Genomic DNA, 23,074 nt, shown 5'->3' on the forward strand with positions numbered 1-23,074 from the left:
TGGTTTCAGAGCTAGGAAGGGCTCTGGAAGAATCTTACCCACCCCCTCCTCTTAAGAATGAGGAAAATGAGGCCCAGAGGTGAATAGATTAATTTTTAATAACAGTATCAGAAGGCCAGCGTGGCCTAGCAGCCCCAGACAAATGAACCGCTGCGACTTCCTAGGCCACCTTTCTACTTTAAATGCTTAAATACTTGAAGCATTCTACTTTAGGGCTTATAAGCCACTTTCCTCCCAAAAATTGTGGGAGAGCAATGGGAAAAATATCTCTAACCCTGCAACAAAGAGTCAGTGGGCTAAGAAGGAGGAAAGGGCCATCACAGTCAGTGGCTGGGAATGGAATAAGTTTATTTTTCTTAATTCCATTTCTTTGTTATAGGAGAGGGTTCTCTTGGGGCCTGGTGGGTTATGGGGAAGTTATTGCGATGTTTTTTAAAAATCACTAAAATATCTGTATAGTAATTATGTATCTATATCTTTATGCCTATATCGATGTCTGTGTTTATATCTACACTTGTAACTATCTACATCTTTACCTACGTCTATGTATATACCTATACCTACACCTATGCCTGTCTATGTCTATATGTCTATACCTGTACCTCTCTACTTCTATATCTGTGTCTTTATCTATGTCTATACCTAAGTCTATATCTATATTTATGTCTATACCTGTACCTCTCTACTTTTACATCTACATCTTTGTCTATATCTTCATCTATGTCTATGTCTACATCTTCATCTGTGTCTATATCAATGCTTTTATCTTTATCCATCTGTATCTACAACTCTTTATTTCTATCTCTATCTCAGCCTTACTAGCTATATGATAATGGGCAAATCTCCTTCTCTGAGCCCCACTTTGCTCATCTGTAACATGGGAACCATATATATTCCATATATGTGCATACATGTATGTATATTTGTATACCTCATTAGAGGCAGTATGGCATGGTGGGCAGAGAGCTGGCTTCGGAGGCTGGAAGGCCTGAGTTCAAGTGCTGCCTCCACCCAGGGATATGATCCTAGGCAAGTGACCCAACTTCTCAGCACAGCAGGCTGCTCTCAGAACATAAACTAGCAGAGAACGTGTCAACCTGTCTTAGTAGAGAGTTTCTTCTTCTGAGGATTCCCTAAATGGAATCACAGGCCTAATCTCTGTTGTTGTTGTTCAGTTGTATCTGACTCTTTGTGACCCCATTTGGGGTTTTCTTGGCAGAGACACTGGAGTGTTTTGCCATTTCCTTCTCCAGCTCATTTGACAGATGAGGAAACTGAGACAAACAGGGTGAAGTGACTTGCCCAGGGTCACACATCTAGGAAGTGTCTGAGGCTGGATTTGAATTCAGGAAGAGGAGTCTTCCCGACTTGCACTCCATGCACTATGGCAGCCTAGTTGTTCCCATTCTCCAGGTAGATAGATGTCTGTGACTGTGCATATTCATTCATGGATGTTTTATTGTTTAGTTGCTTTCAGTCATGTCTGACTCGTATGCATATTTTTTTCTTGCCCCCATGTTACAGATGAGCAAATAGAGGCTCTGAGTAGTTAAACAATTTGTCATGATCACAGAGCTAGCAGGAGAGAGAACCAAGATCTACATTCAGATCTCCTGGCTCCGGACTAGTTCTGCCTTGGGAGCTCTGTGATGACAGAAATGACAGGATGCCCCTAAAACCATCTCTCCTACTGGATGTTCCCACATTTGAAAATATTTTAAGAGACTAACTTTCATTTGATAATGTGGATGAGTACACGCTCCTTGAGGGAAAGAATAATTTTCATTTTTCTCTTTGCAACCCTGGTGCCTCACACAGAGTGAGAACTTAATACTTGTTAAATTAAAATCCAAGTGAAAATTCCAACATGCCTAGGTATAGCTTTTGTCTCCCAGGGGTCACTTCTATGCCGTGACAGGGAATCATGGGAGATTTCTGGTAGAGGACAAAGTGACTCTTTGGCTTAAATTTATCCTGTGGTATAAAGTGCACATAGTAGGCACTCTGTAGAAACGTTAGTTGAATCGAATGAATAAAAATGACTGAGAGCAGCTCCTTTCCTGAGAACAGAGACTGATAAAAGGGAGGAGATGAAAAGTTGGAGGTCGGGGGAGTCACCTGAAAGGTGAGAACAGTGCAGGAGGAGCAGGGAGGGGCAGCAGGTACATCTTTCGGGTTCCATTCAGTACGGCTCAGCTTCCAGGACTAAGGAGGGGCAGGGAGCCCTTCCTGGTGTTTCTGTAATTATAGGGTGCACGTGGCACAGACAGTCACTGCCCTTAAAAAGCACATTCTACTTGGGAGTGGAGGGTAGGGTGGGATACAATGTACTTACAGATATTAATAAAAGCTGCTATTGACGTAAGGCTTTCAAGTTTGCTAAGCACCGTGCAGATTTCATCTCCTTTGATCCTTGAGAAGTTGGTACTATTATTATTCCCATTTTACAGGTGGGAAAACTGAGGCAGATAGAAATGAAGTGACTTGCCCAGGGTCACATAGCCAGTAAGTGTCCAAGGAAGAATTAGAACTCCAGATACGTCAGTATTGGGCATATACAAAACAAACACAGAAAGATTTGGGGGAGGAGGCATTTATATAGTAACTGAGGGACTCAGGAAAGGTCTGGTGAGGGAGATAGTACCTGAACTGAGCCCTGAAGGATGTCATTCTTTGCCCTTATCAGACTGCAGACAGACATCTGGGACCCCAGGCTCAGTTTGGGGGACCACATTTTCGGAAGGGTGTGATAAGCTTGAGACTGTTCAGAGGAGGGCAGCCAGGAATGTGGAGGGTTTGAGGTGGGTGGAAGGGAGTGAGATTGTTTAGTCCTGGAAAGATAAGACTTGTGTGAGGGTGAGGAGGGGTTGGGGAGGAATGTGACAGCTGCCTTCCAGCATTGAAAGGTGGTCACATAGGAGTGATCAGATTCATTCCACTTGCCCCCCAGGGCAGAGCGGGAAGAGATGGGCGACTGAAGAGGCAGACTCCATCTTGATATCAAGAAAATCTTCCTAATAATTAGAGCGATTCAAAAGTGGGGTGGGTAATAGCCTCTGGAAGGAGCGGTCTCTCCTTCGCTGTCAGTCTACAAACACGGGCTAGGGGCCCCCTGGTTGGACGTGAGTTAGAGGAAGCTGATTCTTGTTCAGGTTTGACTCAGTCTAGGTGATCTCCCAGGTTTCTTCCAACTCTGAAATCCTGTGATGCTGGGCAGGGTGCCAAATGGACTACTGGGGGTGGCCTTGAAGACAGACTTCAAAGCTCTGGCAGGTTTATGAAGGGCAAACTCTGATGATGATGATGTGTGTGCCCCCTTGGAGGGCAAGCTCTCAAACCTGGGACCAAGTTGGTAGTGATTGCAGAGTCCCTGACCTAAAGTGATTGCACCGTAAGAATTAAATAATAACTTAAATTAAGTCCCTCATGCTTCCTGGCCACGGGAGGAAGGTCGTAATAGAGTCTTCTATAAGGTGGAGTAGAAAAAACTGTCCCCTCCACTCCCACAGATACGTAATGAAAAGCGCCCAGTGGAGTAGTTCTGTCTGCACAGGACATGGTTCACGGGGTAAGGGTGGAGGGCTGCAGAGAGGCAAACAGTGTCAGAAAGAGTAAGGAACAATTCAAATGTTGTCACTTCCCAGGAGCACCCCCATATTCCCCCCCCAGGCAGCAGAGGCCTTCCCTTTCACACCACATTATCCACCTTCCAGGTGCCAAACTGATTTTCCTAAAGCAAAAGTCTGATCCTGTAACTCCCCAACTCAGCAAACACCAATGACCCCCTGTTACCACCAGAAACAAATATAAGTGCCTCTTTACCATCTGCCCACAAACCTACCGTTCTAGTCTTATCTGACATTATTTCCCTTCATGTATTTTGTGGTTCAGTCAAACTGGCCTTCTCATGGCTGGTCACCAGACTTGAAGCCAGGAAGACTTGGCTTCAGATCTTGCCTTGGATGCTTACTAACTGCGTGACCCCAGGCAAGTCACTTAACCTCTTAGACTCAGTTTATTTATCTATAAAATGGGGGGGGTGAATTGGATGCCTCTAAAGTACCTTTTGGCTCTAAATCTGGGACCCTATAAGACTCTGGAACTGAGATAATGAAGAGCCTTGGGGTCTTGCCATCTGAGAATTTGCTGAAGGAATGAGTTCGTGACTTTATGAATTACTCCATCTCTTTGCCTTTGCACAGGCAAGCTCTTCAAGCCTGGAATGCTCTCTCTCTTCTTGGAATGCCCAGTTTCCTTCAAAACTGAACTCCAGGGCCACCTTCTACAGTCAGCCATTTTTATCCTCCCAGTTATTTGCATCTTTCCTCTTAAAGTTACCTTGTGTAACACTTGTGGGTGGCACTGCGTAAAGTACTTTATTCTTTCTGTTCCCTCCTCCTTTTTGGAAGGGACCCAGTTGAACCTCACCTATGTCTCCACCCTGTCCCCTTTCCTTTCTCACATTGGAAGCCAGAGATATAATTAGTCACATCCCATTACAAAAGCTAACTCGTTTTTTAGCCTAGAGACAATATAATGGATCTCACTTCTGGATGATACCTTCTTCTGCTCTCTTCTGGAGTTTACAGCAGATGAAAAGTTGTTCATACTATCCCAATAGCTCAGAGCCCCCGGTTAGGAAAGCAAAGTGTCCAGTTTGTCAATCTCCTTCCTAAATTGAGAGTGCTTAGAACTAAACACAATACTTTCAGATGTGGATTGAGTAGGTGAATAGTGAGATTATCACCTGTCTTGTTCTGAGTACTATACCTTTCTTGATTTAGCCTAGGATCATATTCAATCTTTCAGCACCTAACATAGGACTCTGCAAACAGTAGGTACTTAATAAATGGGTATTGCATTGCACTAATCTTTAGTGAATTTGTATCATCTCTACTAAACCTCAAAAAGGTACAAGGTGAACTGAAGATTTGGGTTCTTCCTCTATAACTGGCTCATTTCTGGACTGATTCCACAGCACAAATCCCTGCACGTTCTTGTCTTTCGTATTTAAACTCTCTGTCCTTTTTGTGGACAGAGAAAAGGGCTCCAGAGCATAATCCTCAGGCTTTTCTCTGTTTTCATATGGAACTGGACTATCCAAGGTCCACCAGCCCTTTGCCAGGTACAAAGGGACTGCTCCAAGTCTGAAAAGGATACACTCATTTCTTGCAAATTTGACCCCTCAGAGTCTGCAAGGGGCATCTTTTATCTCACTGTTTTGGTTACCCGCCCCATTAAATCAAGTAATTTCATTACAGATCCGGGGAACAAATTGATCAAGAATCTTCTGATCAACTTGTCTCCTGCTAATACATATATACCAAGGAAATTCAAAGTATTAGATGATTTCTAAGGCTCTAGATCAAGAATTCTTACTTTTTTGGGGGTGTAGGAGTCAACTCCTGTGGTAGTCTGGTGAAGCCTATGGACCTCTTCTTTGAATAGTGTTTTTGAACAGTTAGTAAAAATAAAGATGTAATTTCTTTTCCTATTGAAGTTTATGGACCTCCTGAAATCTGTTATGGACTATCTGAGGGTCTGTGAACCCCAGATTAATAACCTGTTATCTATATCTTCTGAACCTCTAATTTTACAGATGAACTAATGGTTTTCTTCTCATTCCTTCACTCCACCTAACTGCTTCAATCAATCAATTATTAAACTCATATTATGTGCTTGGTGCTGGGGATGCACAGGCAAAAGCCATATAGTCCATTCTTTCAAGGACCTTACAGATTTTGTTTTTGCTTTTGTCTCTTTGAATATTTTATTTTTTTCAATTACATGTAAAAACTATTTTTAATGTTGATTTAAAATTTTTTGAGTTCCAAATTCTCTAACTCCCCTTCCCCTTCAATGAGAAGGCAAGCAATTTGATAAAGATTATACATGTGTAGTCATGCAAAACATATTTCCATATTAGTCATGCTGGGAAAAAAATACAGACTAAAAAAACCCCAAGAAAAATAAAGAAAGTTAGAAAAAAAAGTATGCTTCAATCTGCATTCAGACTCCATCAGTTCTTTCTCTGCTGGTGGATAGCATTTTTTATCCTAAGTCCTTTGGAATTGTCTTGGATCATTATATTGCTGAGAACACCTAAGTCGTTCCCAGTTGATCATCATATAATATTGCTGTTACTGTGTATAATATTCTCCCGGTTCTGCTTCACTTTGCATTAGTTCATATATGTCTTTCTGAAATCATCCTGCTCATCATTTCTTATAGCACAACAGTAGTATTCCATCACAATCACATATCACAACTTGTTCATCCATTGCACAGTTGATGGGTACCTCCTCAATTTCCAATTCTTTGCCACTACAAAAAGACCTGCTATAAGTATTTTTGTACTTATAGGTCCTTTTCCTTTTTCTTAGATCTCTTTGGGATACAGATCTAATAGTGGTATTGCTGGGTCAAAAGGTACGCACAGTTTTATAGCCCTTTGGGCATAGTTCCAAATTGCTTTCCACAGTAGTTGGATCAGTTCACAATTCCACCAACAGTACATCACTGTCCCAATTTTTCCCACATCTCCTCCAAAATTTGTCATTTTCCTTTTCTGTCATGTTAGCCAATCTGATCGACATGAGATGGTAGCTCAGAATTGTTTTAATTTGCATTCTCTAATCAATAGTGATTTAGATAATTTTTTCATATAACTATAAATTACTTTGATTTCTTCCTTTCAAAAACTGCCTGTTCATATCTTTTGACCATTTATCAATTGGGAGATGACTCATAGTCTCATAAATTTGACTCAGTTCTCATGAGGCTAGACTTGCTGCAATTCCCCCTCTCCTACCTTCCTCCCCCTCCCCACCCACCCACTGCCAGTTTCCTGCTTCCCTTCTAATCTTGGCTGCATTGGTTTTGTTTGTGCAAAACTTTTTAAATTTCATATAATCAAAATGATCAATTTTACATCCTGCGATGCTCTCTCTCTCTTATTTGGTCCTAAATTCTTCCCTTATCTATAGATCTGACAGGTAAACTATCTCATGCTTCCCTAATTTGCTTATGGTATCACTCTTTATGTTTAAATCATGAACCCATTCTGACCTTATTTGGAAATACAGTATGAGATGTTGTTCTATACATAATTTCTGCCAAACTGCTTTCCAATTTTCCCAGCAGTTTTTATCAAATTGTGGGTTCTTGTTCCAAAAGCTTGGTTGTAGATTACTGTGGTCATTTACTACTGTGTGTTGTGTACCTAATCTATTCCACTAATCCACTAGAACCAGTACCAGATTGTTTTGATGGTTACAACTTTGTAATATAGTTTGAGATTTGGTATGGCTAGGCCACCTTCCTTCACATTTCAAAAAATTAATTCCCTTTATATTCTTCACTTTTTGTTCTTTTAGATAAATTTTATTTTTTTTATAGCTCTATAACATAGTTTTTGATAGTTTAATTGGTATGGCACTGAATAAGTAGATTTATTTAGGTAGAATTGTCATTTTAATTATATTGGCTTGGCCTCCCCATGAGTAATTAATATTTTTCCAATTGTTTAGATCTAACTTTATTTGTGTGAAAAGTATTTTGTAATTGTGTTCATATAGTTCCTGGGTTTGTCTTGTCAGGTAGATTCCCAAGTATTTTATATTGTCTACAGTTATTGTAAATGGAATTTCTCTGTCTTTTGCTTCTGGGCTTTGTTGGTAATGCATAGAAATGCGGGTGATTTATGTGGGTTTATGTCCTGAAACTTTGCTAAAGTTGTTAATTATTTCAACTAGTATTTTAGTTGAATCTCTAGAATTCTCCAAGGATACCATCATATCATCTGCAAAGAGTTCCTCATTGCCTGTTCTAATTCCTTCGATTTCTTTTCCTTGTCTTATTGCTATAGTTAGCATTTCTAGTACAATATTGAATAATAATGGTGATAATGGGCATCCTTGCTTCACCATTGATCTTGTTGGGAAAACTTCTAGCTTATTCCCATTACGGATAATGCTTGCTGATGGTTTTGGATAAATATTACTTATCATTTTAAGGAAAGCTCCATTTATTCCTACGCTTTCTAGTGTTTTTAATAGGAGTGAATATTGTACTTTGTCAAAAGATTTTTCTGCATCTATTGAGCTATTCATATGACTTTTGTTGGTTTTGTTATTGTTATGGTCAGTTATACTGATAGTTTTCCTAATATTGAACCAGCCCTGCATTCCCTGTATAAATTTCACCTGGTCATAGAATATGATCTTTGTGGTATCTTGCTATAATCTCCTCGCTAGTATTTTATTTAAAATGTTTGCATCAATATTCATTAGGGAAATTGGTCTATAGTTTTCCTTCTCTGTTTTTGCTCTTCCTGGTGTAGGTATCAGCACCTTATTTGTGTCATAAAAGGACTTTGGTAGGACTCCTTTTTTGTCTATTTTTTCCAAAAACTTTATACGGTATTGGAATTGTGCTTTAAATGTTTGGTAGAACTCACCTGTGAATCCACCTGGTTCTGGGGCTTTTTTTCTTAGGGAGCTCATGGATGGCTTGTTCAATTTCTTTTTCTAAGATAGGGTTATTTAAGTCTTCTATTTCCTCTTCTGTTAATCCAGGGAATTGGTTTTATTTCAATTGTGAAAAGATGAAAAAGCAACTTTTTCCGATTAAACCTGACTTCCCAATTCCATAGCTTTGGCGGTTTCCCTTGGAAAGCAGGCAGCTCCTCAGAGGCTGCCTTCCGAGCTGCCTCAGTCGCTTTAGTTACGATGAGTTACCCTAGACTAGACCACAATGGTTGGTCTCCCAGCCGGCCCTAGAATGAAAGCCTGACTGTGGCCCTGGTCCCATCCATGTTATGTGGCCCCCTAGTCAGCAAGGGGTTGCCCCCAAGGATCTCTTCAAGGCACGGGTTCTTAACCTAGGGTCTGTGAACGTAAAAAATTTTTGGCAACTATTTCAACATAATTGTTTTCCTTTGTAATCCTAGTTATTTTATTTTGTGCATTTAAAAGCATTCTGAGAAGGAAACCATAGATTTCAAAAGAACCCATGATACATACAAATTTTAAGAACTCCTGCTTCCAGACACCCTCTGAAAAGATGCTCTCTCCACAGCAAGGGTACAGGGGAGGACAGAGAGAGGACCTTCAGGGAGTCAGTGCAGTGACTGCTACCGGGCCAGTGGGCAGAAGCCAGAGATCCCATCCAAAGGGCAGGACTGCATGCCTGGCTGGCTCAGAGCGACCTCCCCACCCCTCCCCCATGATCTCCCTCCAGGACTGGGGAGGGGCAGTCACAGATGTTTCCCATGTTCCCCCCATCTCAATCAAAGGCAAACCTTAGAAATCAGAGCCAGAGAGGAACAGAGGGGAGACCTGAGAGGCCTGCTGCATGATCCCTGCACTGTGATTTTTATCAAGCAATCAATAAATCAATCAATCAATCAGTAACATTTATTAAGCACCTACTGCGTGCCAGGCACTGTGCTAAGTACTGGGGATACAAAAAGAGGCAAAAGACAGTCCCTTCTCTCAAGGAACTCTAACTCCACCACTCACCCCACTCACCATAGCTGCTTTTTCCAAACCTTTTCAGCCCTCCTCCAACCTCCCATGGCTCCCTCTCCCCAAAGCCTCTCATCTGAGAACCTGACCTCATATTTTACTGAAAAAACGAGGCCATTCAGCCTTCTCCCCTCCTGCTCATCTCACATCACCTAGATGCCTTCCGCCACTGTTTCCTCCCTCACGCCATCTCACGTGAAGAGGCGGCCCTTCTCTTTGCCACACCCCTCTCCATGCACAAGTGGTCCCATTCCCTTCCTGGCCCACCTTCCTCAGCTGACTGCCCCCTTCATCATCTCAACTCTCACTTACCTTCATTCTCTTCCTGTCCACAGGCTGTTTCCCTACTGCCTACACACACTCCCATGTCTCCTCCACCCTCAAAAAACCCTCACTTCATCCATCCATCCATCCCCTGCTCTATTACCCCATCTCTCGCCTCCCTTTTTTGGTTAAATTCCTGGAGAAGACCATCTACAACAGGCACCTCCACTCCCTCTTCCCTCCATCTCTTCTTAACTCTCTGCATTTTGGCTTCCAAACTCATCATTCAGCCAAAACTGATCAGTCCAAAGTCATCCTGGACATTCCCAGGTTCTGGGCCCTCTTCTCTGCTCCCTGTATGTTATTTCACTTGGTGATCTTAGCAGCTTCCCTGGCTTCAATTGTCATCTCCCTGTCAATGATTCTCACATCTATTCGTCCAACCCTAACATGTCTCTCCTGCCCTCCAGAATCACATCTCTGATTGCAAATTGGATATCTTAAACTGGATGACTCATAGACGTCTAAAAATAAACATTTCCCAAACTGAACTTCATCTTTCCCAGCAAATCTTCTCATTTCCATAACTCCCCTATTACTTAATAAATGCTCATTTCCTTCCTTCCCTCCCTCCTTCCTTCTCTCCTCTCCTTCCTTCTCTCCTCTCCTTCCTTCTCTCCTTTCCTCTCCTCTCCTCCCTTCTCTCCTCTCCTTTCCTTCCTTCTTCCCTCCTTTCTGGTTAAAATTTGCATTCGAATGTTTGGCCACAAAAAGAACTAAAGTTCCCTTCATGCTTTGGTTCCTTTCCTTTCGAGGATGCTGCCCTCAATGAGCACTGTGCTAAGCCCCGGAGATCAAGGAAAGGCCCTCTCTGTCCTCAAGAAGCTCACAGTCTAGGGGAGAGACAACAGGCAAGCAATGCTGTGCCGCCCCCAAAGCCAGAGGTGGTTGGACGGTGTGTCATGCTCACTCGCCAAGGTCACCCAGGTTAAGAAGTAAGTTACAGGGCCCGATAGAGAGCTGGGTCCTTTGATTCCCCATTCAGTGAGTTTTCCGATACTCTACAAAGACCTTAGCAGACATCTATGGTTTTATAGCAAAAAAAAGGCCGGCTGCGGGGCTAGAATCCAGGTGTCCTGACTCCCGGATAGCTCCCATAGGTGGAGTCCAAGGGGACAAGATCCCCACAGCCTCTGCCCTGGACAGTGACCGGCAGCAGTCCAGGAGAATGGAGCCGTTTGTGAGTTTGGAGGCCCTAGACCTCTCACAGGGACCCAGGCCTCAGATGGGGATGCCCTTTGACTCCATGACACCAGACAGCTGAACAGACCGCACAGGGCTCAGGGCCCTGGTCTGGGCTTCTGGGTTTCTTGGAGCCCTTTCTCTTCCTCTCTGATGGGGAGCTGGTGCATTCCTACTGGTCGCAAGCAGGTTTTCTGAGGCCCAGTTGCTGAGAGAATACGAGTCACTTGTTCCCAGAGCTGTGGGTCAGATGTCTGTGCCCACGTGGGGCTGTTTATGATCCAGGGCTCTCTGGTAGCTAGCCAGCCAGCCTCCCAGGGCTAGAAACCGATTCACTCTGGGGAAGGGCCTCTGGCTCCGGAAACTCCACAGAGGAAGGAGCAAGAAGTCTACGGTGCGTAAACAGGGCCGTCTTGTTGCATTAGAGCTGGTGGAAGGTGTAAACACGCCAACTCTAATTCCTTACATCTTCCAGCTGTCTCCAGTAAAGGCCAGCCTGAGAAACAAGGCTTCGCAAACACACGTCCCTTCTCCTTCCCTCTCACGCTTTCCTGATTTGCCTTACAGCCTCTTCCTCCACCTGTCCCCTTCGTCCTCTTCTGCCTCTTCCCTTTCCTCTGTCTTCCTCTCCTTCTTCATTTATCTCCCCACTACCTTTTCTCTTTCTTCCACTCCCCTTTTTGACTTCTTCCCTCCTTTCCTTCCTCCCTTCTTTCCTTCCTTCCTTCATACTTTCCTTCCTTTCTTCCTTCCCTCCTTTCCTTCCTCCCTCCTTTCCTTCCTCCCTTCTTTCCTTCCTTTCTCCTTCCCTCCTCCCTCCCTCCTTTATTTCCTTCCTCCTTCCCTCCTTCTCTTCCTTCCTTCTTTCCTTCCTTCCTCCCTTACTCCTCCCTCCTTTCCTTCTTTTCCTACTTCCCTCCTTTCTTTCCTTTGTTCATTCCTTCTTTCCTTCCTTCCCTGGCTGTTAAAATTTGTATTCAAATGTTCAGCCCAAAGTTTTCTTCACGCTTCAGTTTTGCTCCTTGCAAGGATGCAGCCTGCTGCTTTCCTACCCTGCTGGGCCTTCCTTGAATTCTCCCTGCAGGAGGAACGAGTTGTATGTCAGGACCTAACCCTCTGCTCGATCCTTTCATCCCTTTTCCTCTCATCCTGACACCGAGCTCAGACTCAGCCTTCCTTTCACCTGCTGCAGCAGGGACTGAACCAGCACAGGCTTCCTGGCCCCTGTGGAACAGCTGCATTTCTGGGAACAAAGTCATTCTTAGCAATTAGGAATGAGCGATGCCCCAGGAGGGTCTGCCTCCAACCTGAGGGTCATAGGCCAGATGTTGGGGGTAAAGTCCAGGCCTTCTACTTCTCAGGCTTGTGTTTTAACCACAAAACAAGTCCCTTCAGATGCTCTAGAAGAATGTGTGGAAAATACAAATTCCCTGCTGTGTGTGCTGCTGTGTGGTTTAGGCTAGAGAGGACCCATCCCTCTAATAGGTGGACAGTCTGAGGAGGTGTATGAAGATATCTTCTGACCTATACTTACTTACAAACCAGACTTATTCAAATCTATATTTGCTTGGTTAAAAAAATTACAATGCACTTTCTTTTTTATTTATTTTTAATTTATAGGATAAAACAAACCTTTCCATAACACAGTATAATAAAGTAAAATGATTTCACATGAAACCATGCCAATTGGCAACATCAGATGAAATGTCCATCTGAGCCCTGAAGTGCATCTATGTTTTCTGAGAACCCATGAGAATTCTGTCATACGGAAGGCAGGCACCAGAAGTGACCCACGCATTGATCAGGACCACCTGAGCCTCTCCCTTACCCTTTCTGCTTGACCCTGAGCTGGGGCTAGACAACACTGCTTCTTCCCTTTCTTTACAGAGTAGACGAGGAATGAAGTGGGCATGAAGCTCCTTGCTGTCTTCCCCTTCCTTATCTCCCCTTTGCTCCACTCTCTCCCTGAGCTTGTAGCATCTCAGGACGGCTGCTCTGTCCAGATAGGCATGTGCACATGTGACCCATTGCTATTTGCCCTGGGAAGCCAGAGGGCACCTGGAAGCACGATTCCTTTCATCCTCTCTCCACCTCCAGCTCCCAAGGCCCTTTGGTCAGGATGGTGGCTGGGTTTTTAATCCCTAGTTTCTCCAGCTTTGACACCCACAACCTCCCAACCTCCACTCCTCCAGCCAGGGAAAAATGCTTTATTTGCAATATGATACACTATCTGTGGGATTTTCTCTTATCTGGAGCTCCTTCCTGGGAGTTATTCAAGTCAGGAGTCCAGGGAATGTGACGGCTCTCGGGCAGGGGAGGCTGCTGACCACAGAACATTAACTATATTTGTTCATTACAAAAGATTTTTCAAATGTCAGAGGCCTGATTTAAGAGAGCCCAACCTTCAGGAGGGCCCTGGAGGGCGAGGAAAAAAACAGTTTTGAAAAGACATGTCAGAGGAAAACAGATTTTTTTTTTATTGCTAGATACACTGGTGCTGTCATTCAAATTGTTTCTGCCCCATGCTCTGAAGCTTTAGGTCCAAACCATACGTCCCTCCCCACTCATCAGGCTTCTCTCTGGCTCATAATCTGTTTTCTGTCCTGCAGATAGCCTGCCCAATGTGTAACTAGAAGCCAATTGGATAGGGATCCTTCTTGTGTAACTAGATCAATCCCTCATCTCACAGAGGAGGAACTGAGGCTCAGGGAGATTCAGTAAGTCTGTATGTGACATAAATGTAAAAATTTTGGGAAGAGCCGCTCCTCTCAGCCAATCTTAAAAGCTCATATTTCTTTAGCCCCGTAAGGCTCACAAGGCACTCCTCTCAAAATAACCCTGTGAGGCAGAGGAGTGTAGCAAATATTATGATGTTCATTTTAAAAAGTGGTGAAGTAATTTTGTCCCACAATTCCTCCAGGGCAGGGATGATTTCATTTTTGTCCTTGAATCCTCTATTTCTAGAATGGTAGCGGGTATATATTGGGGCTCAGTAAATGTTTGCAGAATAAATGAAACGTCAGAAGCAAAACTTAAAATCAGTTCTCCTGACACCAAGACCTCTGTTTAGCACGCCGTATACTGCCTTGGGTAGATGGAGCCCTAGTGAAAAGAACAAAGCAGACAGGGCTTAAGTGAGGGGCTGGCATGGAACAGAGCCTGGCAGCTCTTTCTCCCTTTGGGGGCTCCCAGTCTTCCTGCCCTCCCCAAGCTTGCCCCAAGTATTTAGCCTTCCCATCCTAGGGTGGGTGCAGTGTGAAGATGCTGGCCTTTCCCAGACTCCTCCTCCGAGTAATACTTGACCGGGCTGTGTCCCATCCTCTACAACCTTGCAAGGGAATGAATTCAGTCCAGCAAGAGGCAGGGAGGGATTGCTGGGGTTTTTACCTTTGTATCTCTAGTTTTTACCTTTGTATCTCTATAACAGAACACAGTGCCTGGTACACAGTAGGAGCATAATAAATGCTTCCTGTAGTTGTCCAAGCTATCTTCTTGTGCTTTAATGAATCTGTGAACTTATTATGGTGGATATCCCCTCCAATGGGGCATATCAGCACTCTTCAATGATCCAGAATGTCTCTGGGCCATAGAGCTTTCACAGAAGACCCACCCAACACACAGAAGACCATTTAAAAAATTTTTTCCTGGGCATCAGGGCAGCACTTCTCACTCTCGAGGCATGACTTTCTTTGTTTTTTGATCATATATTTCCTTGGTGATATCCTAGGATACTAAATTTAAAGTTTAAAAAGACCCCAGAGGTCATTTAGTCCTCATCTTACAGAGGGGGAAACTGAGGCCCAGGGAGGTTAATGACTAGCCCAGAGTCGCAGAGGCAGTAAGAGTCTGAGGAAGGATTCAGTGAGGAGGCTTCTGGGGAGCTCCATGGCAGCCATTCCAGAGCTGTGGGAGGAAATCGGGGGGATTATGCGAAGACACAAGCCTGCATCCTTCTTCTTTGGGAGGCTTGACCTTGGTCCTTCTGCCTGCTACCTACTGCCCATGGTACCTCAGGGGCATGTTGGGCAGAAACCGCTCCAAAAAAGTGGAAGGAAGAGAAGATGAGGGAGCCCCAGGGGGTGTTTCTTCCCTGGGGGGTACCTGCTTCGGGAGGGGTCTTTTAACCCAATTGCAGCCTCTGCTTCCCCACTTGCAAATTAGTCTGAAGCCACAGGTCCAAGGCCTAAAAGACTAATCAGGCTGAGTCTAAGAGAAATCAGACTTTGAGTGAGTACTGATGCATGTTAGGATCATAATAACAGCTCACAATTATGAAGGTTCTTTGGGTTTGTAAGTGTGATCTCGATGAATCATCACAACAGCCCTGTGAGGTCATCAAATCATAGGTCCAGAGGACCGAGGGAGATCAAAGGCCATTTACTCCGACCCTGACATTGTACAGAGAAGAAAACTGAGGCCAAGGGAGGCAAAGTAACCTGTCCAAGGTCACACAAGTAGTAAGCATCAGAGGCTGAATTTGAACCCAGGTCCTCTGACTCCAGACCCTGCTCTATATTCTATCTTTACTATTTTACTATTTTTATTAATACTTTTATTATTAGTATTTTCCCATTTTACAGATGGGGAAACTGAGGCTCAGAGGGTCATGCCAATACTAAATATCAGGGGCAGAATTTGAACTTGTATCTACTGGATTCTAGAGCCAACATTCTTATGGTTACACCACAATGCCTCAGTATAATGGAGAGAGCCCTGGGCTTGGTGCCAAGACAGAGACCTGAATTCAAATCCCACCTCTTGACACTTATTAATTGTTTGACATCGGACAAATCACTGAAGTGCCCCCCCCAAGGCTTCACTTTTCCTCAATTGTAAATTAGTTATTATTATTCATGATATTGCTATTCAGTTGTGTCTGATTCTTCATGACCCCATTTGGGGTTTTCTTGGCAGAGACGCTGGAGTGGTTTGCCATTTCCTTCTCCAGCTCATTTGACAGATGAGGAAACTGAGGTAAATAAGGTTAAGTGACTTGCCCAGAGTCACGCAGCTAGGAAGTCTCTGTGGCCAGATTTGAACACAGGAAGATGAATCTTCCTGACTCCAGATCCAGAACTCTATCCACTAGCTATTACCAATTATTATTAGGGCTAGTAATACACAGTATACTTACTGTCAGCCAGTCAACAAGTTCTTCTTAACCACTGACTATATGTCAGGCTGGGTGCTAAATGCTAGGAGTACAAAGAAAAGCAACTACTGCCCCTGCCCTCAAGGAGCTCCCGTTCTAATGGGGCAGGCAGCATGTGAGTAAGAGGCATTTATGAGATACACACAGAGTGGATGGAAGACAGTCTCAGAGGGAATGGGCACTAGCAGCTGGGAGGCCAAGAAAGGCAGGAACATAGAGAGAACAAGCAGACTGGAAAGCAGGAGGGGGCCACGTTGGGAAGGGCTTTCTGTGCCAGGTAGAAGACTTTATCCCAGCTTGTTGGGAGGCTCAGACAAGTCTCTAAAGGACTTGGCAAACCTTTAAACACCATATAAATGTCAGCTGTCACTATGACTATTTTGTACTTGGGGGCTCCACCATTTCTCCAGTGTGGGTGTGACCTCCCCTAGGGCAGACTGCATACCACCATCTACTACCTCATCCTGGGAGATTCTGGCCCAGGCCCTTTATGTGCTCTCCAGAAAGAGTCTGCCCCATCCCTAGAGGCCTTCTCTGGGCCTTTTTATATGTCCTATACATTCAGGTTGGCCGTGTTCTGATATTGGCTGTGTACTGGCCGACTTACTGTTCCTTGCACATGATTTTCCCTTCCCATCTGTCCATCAGTCAGTCAATAAACATTTATTAAGCACCTACTAGGTACCAGGCACCATCTTCCTTATGCCTTTGCCCTGGATGTCTCCCACGCCTTAAATATTCTTCTTCCTCATCTTTGACCTTTAGAATACTTGACTTCCTTCAAGGCCCCACTCCTGCACCATCTCCTGCAGGAGACTTTTCCTGATTCCCACCCACCCACCCCGCCTGACTGCTAACATGTCTCTTCTGAGGCTGCCTTGCATCTATTCTATATTGATTTTGCATAAATCTATCATGGACATGAGACGATGGGATCATCAAAGTTCTAGAGCTGGGATGGGCCGGCTAATCTAACCCCTTCATTTTGCAGATGAGAAAATTGAGGCAAGGATGATTTAGTGGCTTGTCCATGGACACCCAGGTGGCAAGTGCCAATGGAGGGACTTAAACCCAGCTCTGCCCAGCTCTCCCAAGCTCCACTCTCTCAGTATAAGTGCTGGCTGTTAGCACGCAAACATCTCCTTTTTATTTTAAACAGATGAAGAAGCCCAAATCTGGAGTGGGTAAGTGATCTGGCTGTGATTGCAAAGGACACAGAAGAGCTGGTATTTGAACCTAAGGCCCCAAATCCAGTGAGTAACCACAACAATAACTAGCGTTTATGCAGGACTTTAAGGTCTGCAAAGTACTGTAAGTAAGATTTCTTTTTTTTCTTAGTCAATGGGGGTTAAGTGACTTGCCCAGGGTCACACAGCTAGTAACTGTCAAGTGTTTGGTCTGAGGCCGTATTTGAACTCAGGTCCTCCTGACTTCAGGGCCGGTGCTCTATCCACTGCGCCACCTAGCTGCCCCTTGTAAGTAAGAGTTCTCATTTGATCCTCACAGTAATGCTGTGAGGGAGATGTTGCTATCAGCTCTCCATTGAGGATGGCATTCAGTGATGCTGAACATGGCCACAAGGTCAAGGAGGACAAAGATTGGTGAATGAAATCAAGAGGGACATTGGAAGTAGTGCTAAGCGGGTCACTAGTAACTTTGGAGAAGAGATTCCAGGAGAGGGGACAGGATTCCTGGCTAGGATTCCTGGCTACAGGGTGGGTGTTTGTGTGTGTGGACAGGAAGACAATGAGAATGGTGAGTGTAGACAAATGACTCTTGCTCCAAGTCACTCACTGGAGAGGAGAGAGGAGGGGAGAGGGCAGGATTCCTTGAGGAGGTAGGTGGAAAAAGTCAAGAGTTGTTCGGTTTGTTTTTCAGGTGGGGGAGAGACCTAGAACTGATGGGGAGGAGCTGGGAGAGAGGGGACAGGCCTGCTCACCAACCCAAGAGGAGGTTATGGTACCATGTGACCCCCAGTGTTCCATCTCCCACCTAAGTGGCTTTCAGCAGGTTTTTCCCCCATTCTCGGTATGTTTCCCTTCCTCTATTCCACCTCAGGGAGTCTCTAGAACAAGGGTAGGGAACACGGCCCTCTAGGTCCTCAAGTGTGTCCTTGAGGCCACAGGTTCCCCACCCCTGTTCTATAAATGCCAGATTCAGCTCAGAGGCCCTTTCAGATTTCCCAGTGGTTAGGCTCCCCCCTCTCTCTCTCCACCCCATAACTTTGGTTTCCTTTTGTACATCTCTTGTATTATTTATATATGAATGTACTGTAGCCTTCCCCTCCTGCTTCCAGTGAAATGTAACTGAATAAATGCTTGTTGAGTGATTGATTGATGAATGTTTAACTAAAATGTGGCTAGAGCGGTGGCCTTGGAGTGAGGATGGCCTTGGTTCAAACTCTGATACTTACTAGTTGGGTGACCCTGGACAAGTCACTATGTGTCTGAGACTCAGTTTCCTCATCTGTAAAAGGAGGGCATTGGGCTAGATGGCCCCTGAGGTCTCTTTCTCTAAATCTATGCACCTTAAAGTATTGTAGAAATGTCAGTTATGTGACAATGTTGGCTCTTCTTGGAAAGTGCTTTGAACTCCCAGGACCAAAGCCGCTGTCTGTGAGCAATGTCACCCTTCAGGTTATTGTACTGGGCTTCCCTGCCTGGCTGCCAAATCCCTGGATCGCTGCAGGCTTTGGAGCTCCCGGCTAAGCAGGCCTCGGGGCACACTGGTGCCCCTCGAAGTCAGCAGCATCTTCCCTCCCTTCTCTTTGTCTTCAGTCCCATTTTGAAGGTTGGCCATGAGCATCTCCAGGGCAAGCTGGGATCCCGGCAGCAGCCTCATGTATGTGCATACATACTCCTCCTTAGGGCATTAGACTGATTTTTCCAGGCCCCCCTTTTCTCCCACAGGAGATAAAAACACACATGGTAGGGATTGACCCTCCTCCACTTCTCCACAATGAGCTACTACAATTATGAAGAGGTCAAGCAAGCAATCAACAAACCTTTATTAAGCACCTACTATGTGCCAGACACTGGATGAAACCATCCCTACTCTCAAGGAGTTTACACGCTAATGGGAGACACAACCATGTACACATTCAGTATTCTATAGGTGGAATAAATGTACACAGAATAAATACATAAAGTGTTCAATAAAAGGCTGGGTAGAGCAGTGGCACGTGGGAGGATCAGGAGAGCCTGCATGCCCCAGACGGTGTCAGGGCCTTTGAGGTGCATGTGAGCCCTCCAGGCCCGGGGCACAGAGACTGGAGGTGGAAAGGCCAGTTTGGCCAGACTGTAGAGAGGGCAGGGGGAAGTCCCAATGTGTCTGACAAAGATTTCTTCCCAGGTAAGATAAAGGATCATAGACACAGACCTAGAAGGGACAGTCCTACCCTTCACTTTACAGAGGAGGAAACTGAGGCTCAGGGAGGTGGAGTGAGTTGCCCATGGTCACAAAGTAACAAGTGACAGGAGCAGGATTTGAAGCTGGATCCTCTTCCTCTAAATCCCTAAGTCTTTCTATTGGCCCTCGGTGCTTCTGTTTGCTATCTGGCACAACGTCCATCTTATCCCCTATCGACGTTCAGCCACTGGAGCACAAATGGGAGCTGTGCTCTTCACCCCAAGGACTATTGACCTCTGCCCCAACCAGCCTGCCTCAATCCATGTTCCCTTCCTCTGTGGGCTTCTCAAAAGCTGGCAAGTAGGATTAAATCACATTTATTTTGTAGCATTGTTTTCTGAAGCCTTCACCGGAGGCTGATCAAGGTGTGTGGGTCTTCCGGGCTCCTCCAAGATTGCACCAAACCGGGCGCGAGCTCTGCTCAGCCAGAATGACCCGCAGGGCAGGCCTGGTGTCCAGCTATGCAGCTGTGATTGGGGATGCTCATCACCATACTGGCCCCGGGGGATGGAGAGGAATTGGATGGCCACAGCGGCCCTTGAAGACCTGCTGAGTCACAGAGGGACTGCAATCTGCATTGGTACAGAGAGGAAATTGGAGGTCATGAAGCGTAGAAGTAATTATCGGAAAATGATTTCTTGTAAATAGCCGTTCATCCAATAGGACTCATGGTTTATGCCTGGTGATTGGTAAAGAATGCTGATTTCATCTGCATTTCTCTCAAGCAGACTTAGGACTAAAAATAGGCAAAATGATCAGCTGTCTGTAGCATAACACAAGATGGTTCCACAAAGCACACCTGTCTCTCTCTCTCTCTCTCTCTCTCTCTCTCTGTCTCTGTCTCTCTGTCTGACTCTCTGTCTCTCTGTCTGTCTCTGTCTGTCTCTCTGTCTGTCTCTGTCTGTCTCTCTCTCCTCCTCGTCGTCCTCCTCCTCCTCCTCTCCCCCCTCTTCTCTTTCTCTCTCCCCCCCATCCACATACACACACATTTTTAAAATTACCTTTTAAAGACTGGATGTCTGCATCTGCCCTAACTGAAAGTGCAGGGGCTATTCATGGCAGGATTCCACTCCTGATCATCGTGGAAGCTTTCACCTGCTCTGGCTCACCCCACCTTAGACAGCCTGGTAGTCCTCCCCAACTCCTAGGAGCTCACCATATTTAATGCCAAATTTAGGGAAGATTCTCAATCACTTTCCTATGCAGTTCAGAACTCCTGAGTTCAAGCAATCAACCAGCTCAGCCTGCCCAAGAGCTGGGATTACAGGCAGCATCACCATGCAAGCCCCACACCTCATTTTTTTTAAACCAAGATGTCTCTTTTTTTCCTTCTTATCGATATCTTTTATTTTTATATCCCAGTCATTACTAGATATGGAATCACCTAATTCCAAGTTTGAGCCCTCTATTGTAACAAGGAAAAATAGTTAAATAAAACCAGTTAATACAGTGACTGCATCTGACAGTCTATGCAACATCCTACACCCATAGTCTTCTACTCTCCTGCCCCACTGAAAGGATGGATGTATGTCTGTTCTCCAGGACTGAGAAGGGTCATTACAGTTGCTCAGAATTTGCCTTCTTTTGAATGTTCTTTGTGTAGGCATTTTTAAAATAGTATTTTTTCCAATTACATGTCACAACAATTTTTAGCATTCATTTTTATAAGATTTTGAATTCCATATTTTTCTTCCTCCCTCTCTCCCCTCTTCCTAAAATGATAGGCAATTTGATTACAGGTGCTATCATGTAAAAAATATTTCCATATTAGTCACAGTTGCAAAAGAAGAAATAAATCAAAAAGAAAAAAAACCATGCAAAAGAATAAAATAAGTGAGAAAAATATGCTTTGATCTGTATTCAGTCTATTAGTTCTTTATCTGTATGTGGACAGCATTTTCCTTTGTGAGTCCTTTGTACTTGTTTTGGAACATTGGGTTGCTGAGAAGAGCTGAGTCATTCATAGTTGATCCTCACACAATGTTGCTGATACTGTGTACAATGTTTTTCTGGTTCTGCTTATTTCACTTTGCATCAGTTCGTATAAGTCCAGGCTTTTCCTGAAATCTGCCTGTTCATCATTTCTTATAGCACAATAGTATTCCATTACATCCATGTACCACAACTTGTTCAGCCATTCCCCAATTGATGGGCATCCCCTCAATTTCCAATATTTTGCCACCACAAAAAAGACTGCTATAAATCAATTTGCATAAATAAGTTGTATAGGCATTTTTATAGTCATTGCATATATTATTCTCTTGGTTCTGTCTACTTTATTCTGCATCAGTTCATGTAAGTCTTCCTAGGTTTCTCTGAATTCTGTATATTTATTATTTCATACTGAACAATAATATTCCATCACATTCATATACCACAGTTCATTTAGCCATTTCCCAATTGATGGGCACCCACTTTATTTGTAGGTCTTTGCTAATCAAAAGTGCTGTTATGAATAGTTAGATATATAGCAGGCCTTTCTTTCTGCCCTTTAATTAGCCACTCAATCAACAAATATTTATAAAGCATCTACTATGTGCCAGTCATGGTAGCTACAAATACAAAGAATGAAGCAATCCTCACTTTCAGTGAGGAATACAAGTATATATAAAAATACACACGGCACAGATATAAAGTTAAGAAATACATACAAAGTAGTTAAATACAAGGTAGTTTGGGAAGGAAGGCATGAGGGGTCAGTGGGGATCATGAGAACTTAATGCAGAAAATGATATGTGAGCTGCATCTTTAAGGAAGAGGACTCTAGGAGGCACAGGTAGGGAGTAAGCGCATTCCTGGCATGGCCGATGGCCAGTACAAATGGAGATGAGAGATGGGAGGTGCTAATTGAGGCACAGAGAGAAGTCCAGTTTGGTTGGATCTCAGAATGCGGGAGAGGGAGTAGCATGTACTGAGGCTAAAAAGAGAGGTCGGAACACGGTTGTGAAGGGCTTTAAGAACCAAAGAGCAGACTTCATACTTTTTTCTTTGTTTGTTGTTTGTCCTTCATCCTCTAAGAAGACCAGGACATCAGGAAGATGACCCCATGACTCAAAAGTGAATGAGATTTAAGTGAGGCAGAGCTGTGCAAAGTCACCAGCCTCACTCTCTCCTCTGGAGCCATCTGGGTCCAGTGGCCAGATATAGATCAGGATGGCTGGAGATGGCCCCGGATGCAGTGGGAGACTTAGACCTTTTTAAACTGTCTTTTCCAGGTCTCAGTTTGTCTGAGGCAACACCCATCCAGTGATTAAAGGCTAGGTAAAAAATGAGCCGAAGAATGGCCTCTTTTACCTAGTTAAAAAAGAAATCAGTCTGGGAAGTGAAGACCCTCAGGGTTTCTGGCCAGAAACAATTGCTATTTCTTCCTAGTGACAATAGAAAGGCAGGAGAGTTGCTTGGGTAGAGGAGTCACATAGTCACCTTTCTCCTGACTTTGGAGGAAGTATCTGGAATGGACTGTAGGGGAGGAAACTTGAGA

Source organism: Vombatus ursinus, unplaced genomic scaffold, assembly GCF_900497805.2.
Source record: "Vombatus ursinus unplaced genomic scaffold, bare-nosed wombat genome assembly UNPS02014799.1, whole genome shotgun sequence".
Lineage (NCBI taxonomy): Eukaryota > Metazoa > Chordata > Mammalia > Diprotodontia > Vombatidae > Vombatus > Vombatus ursinus.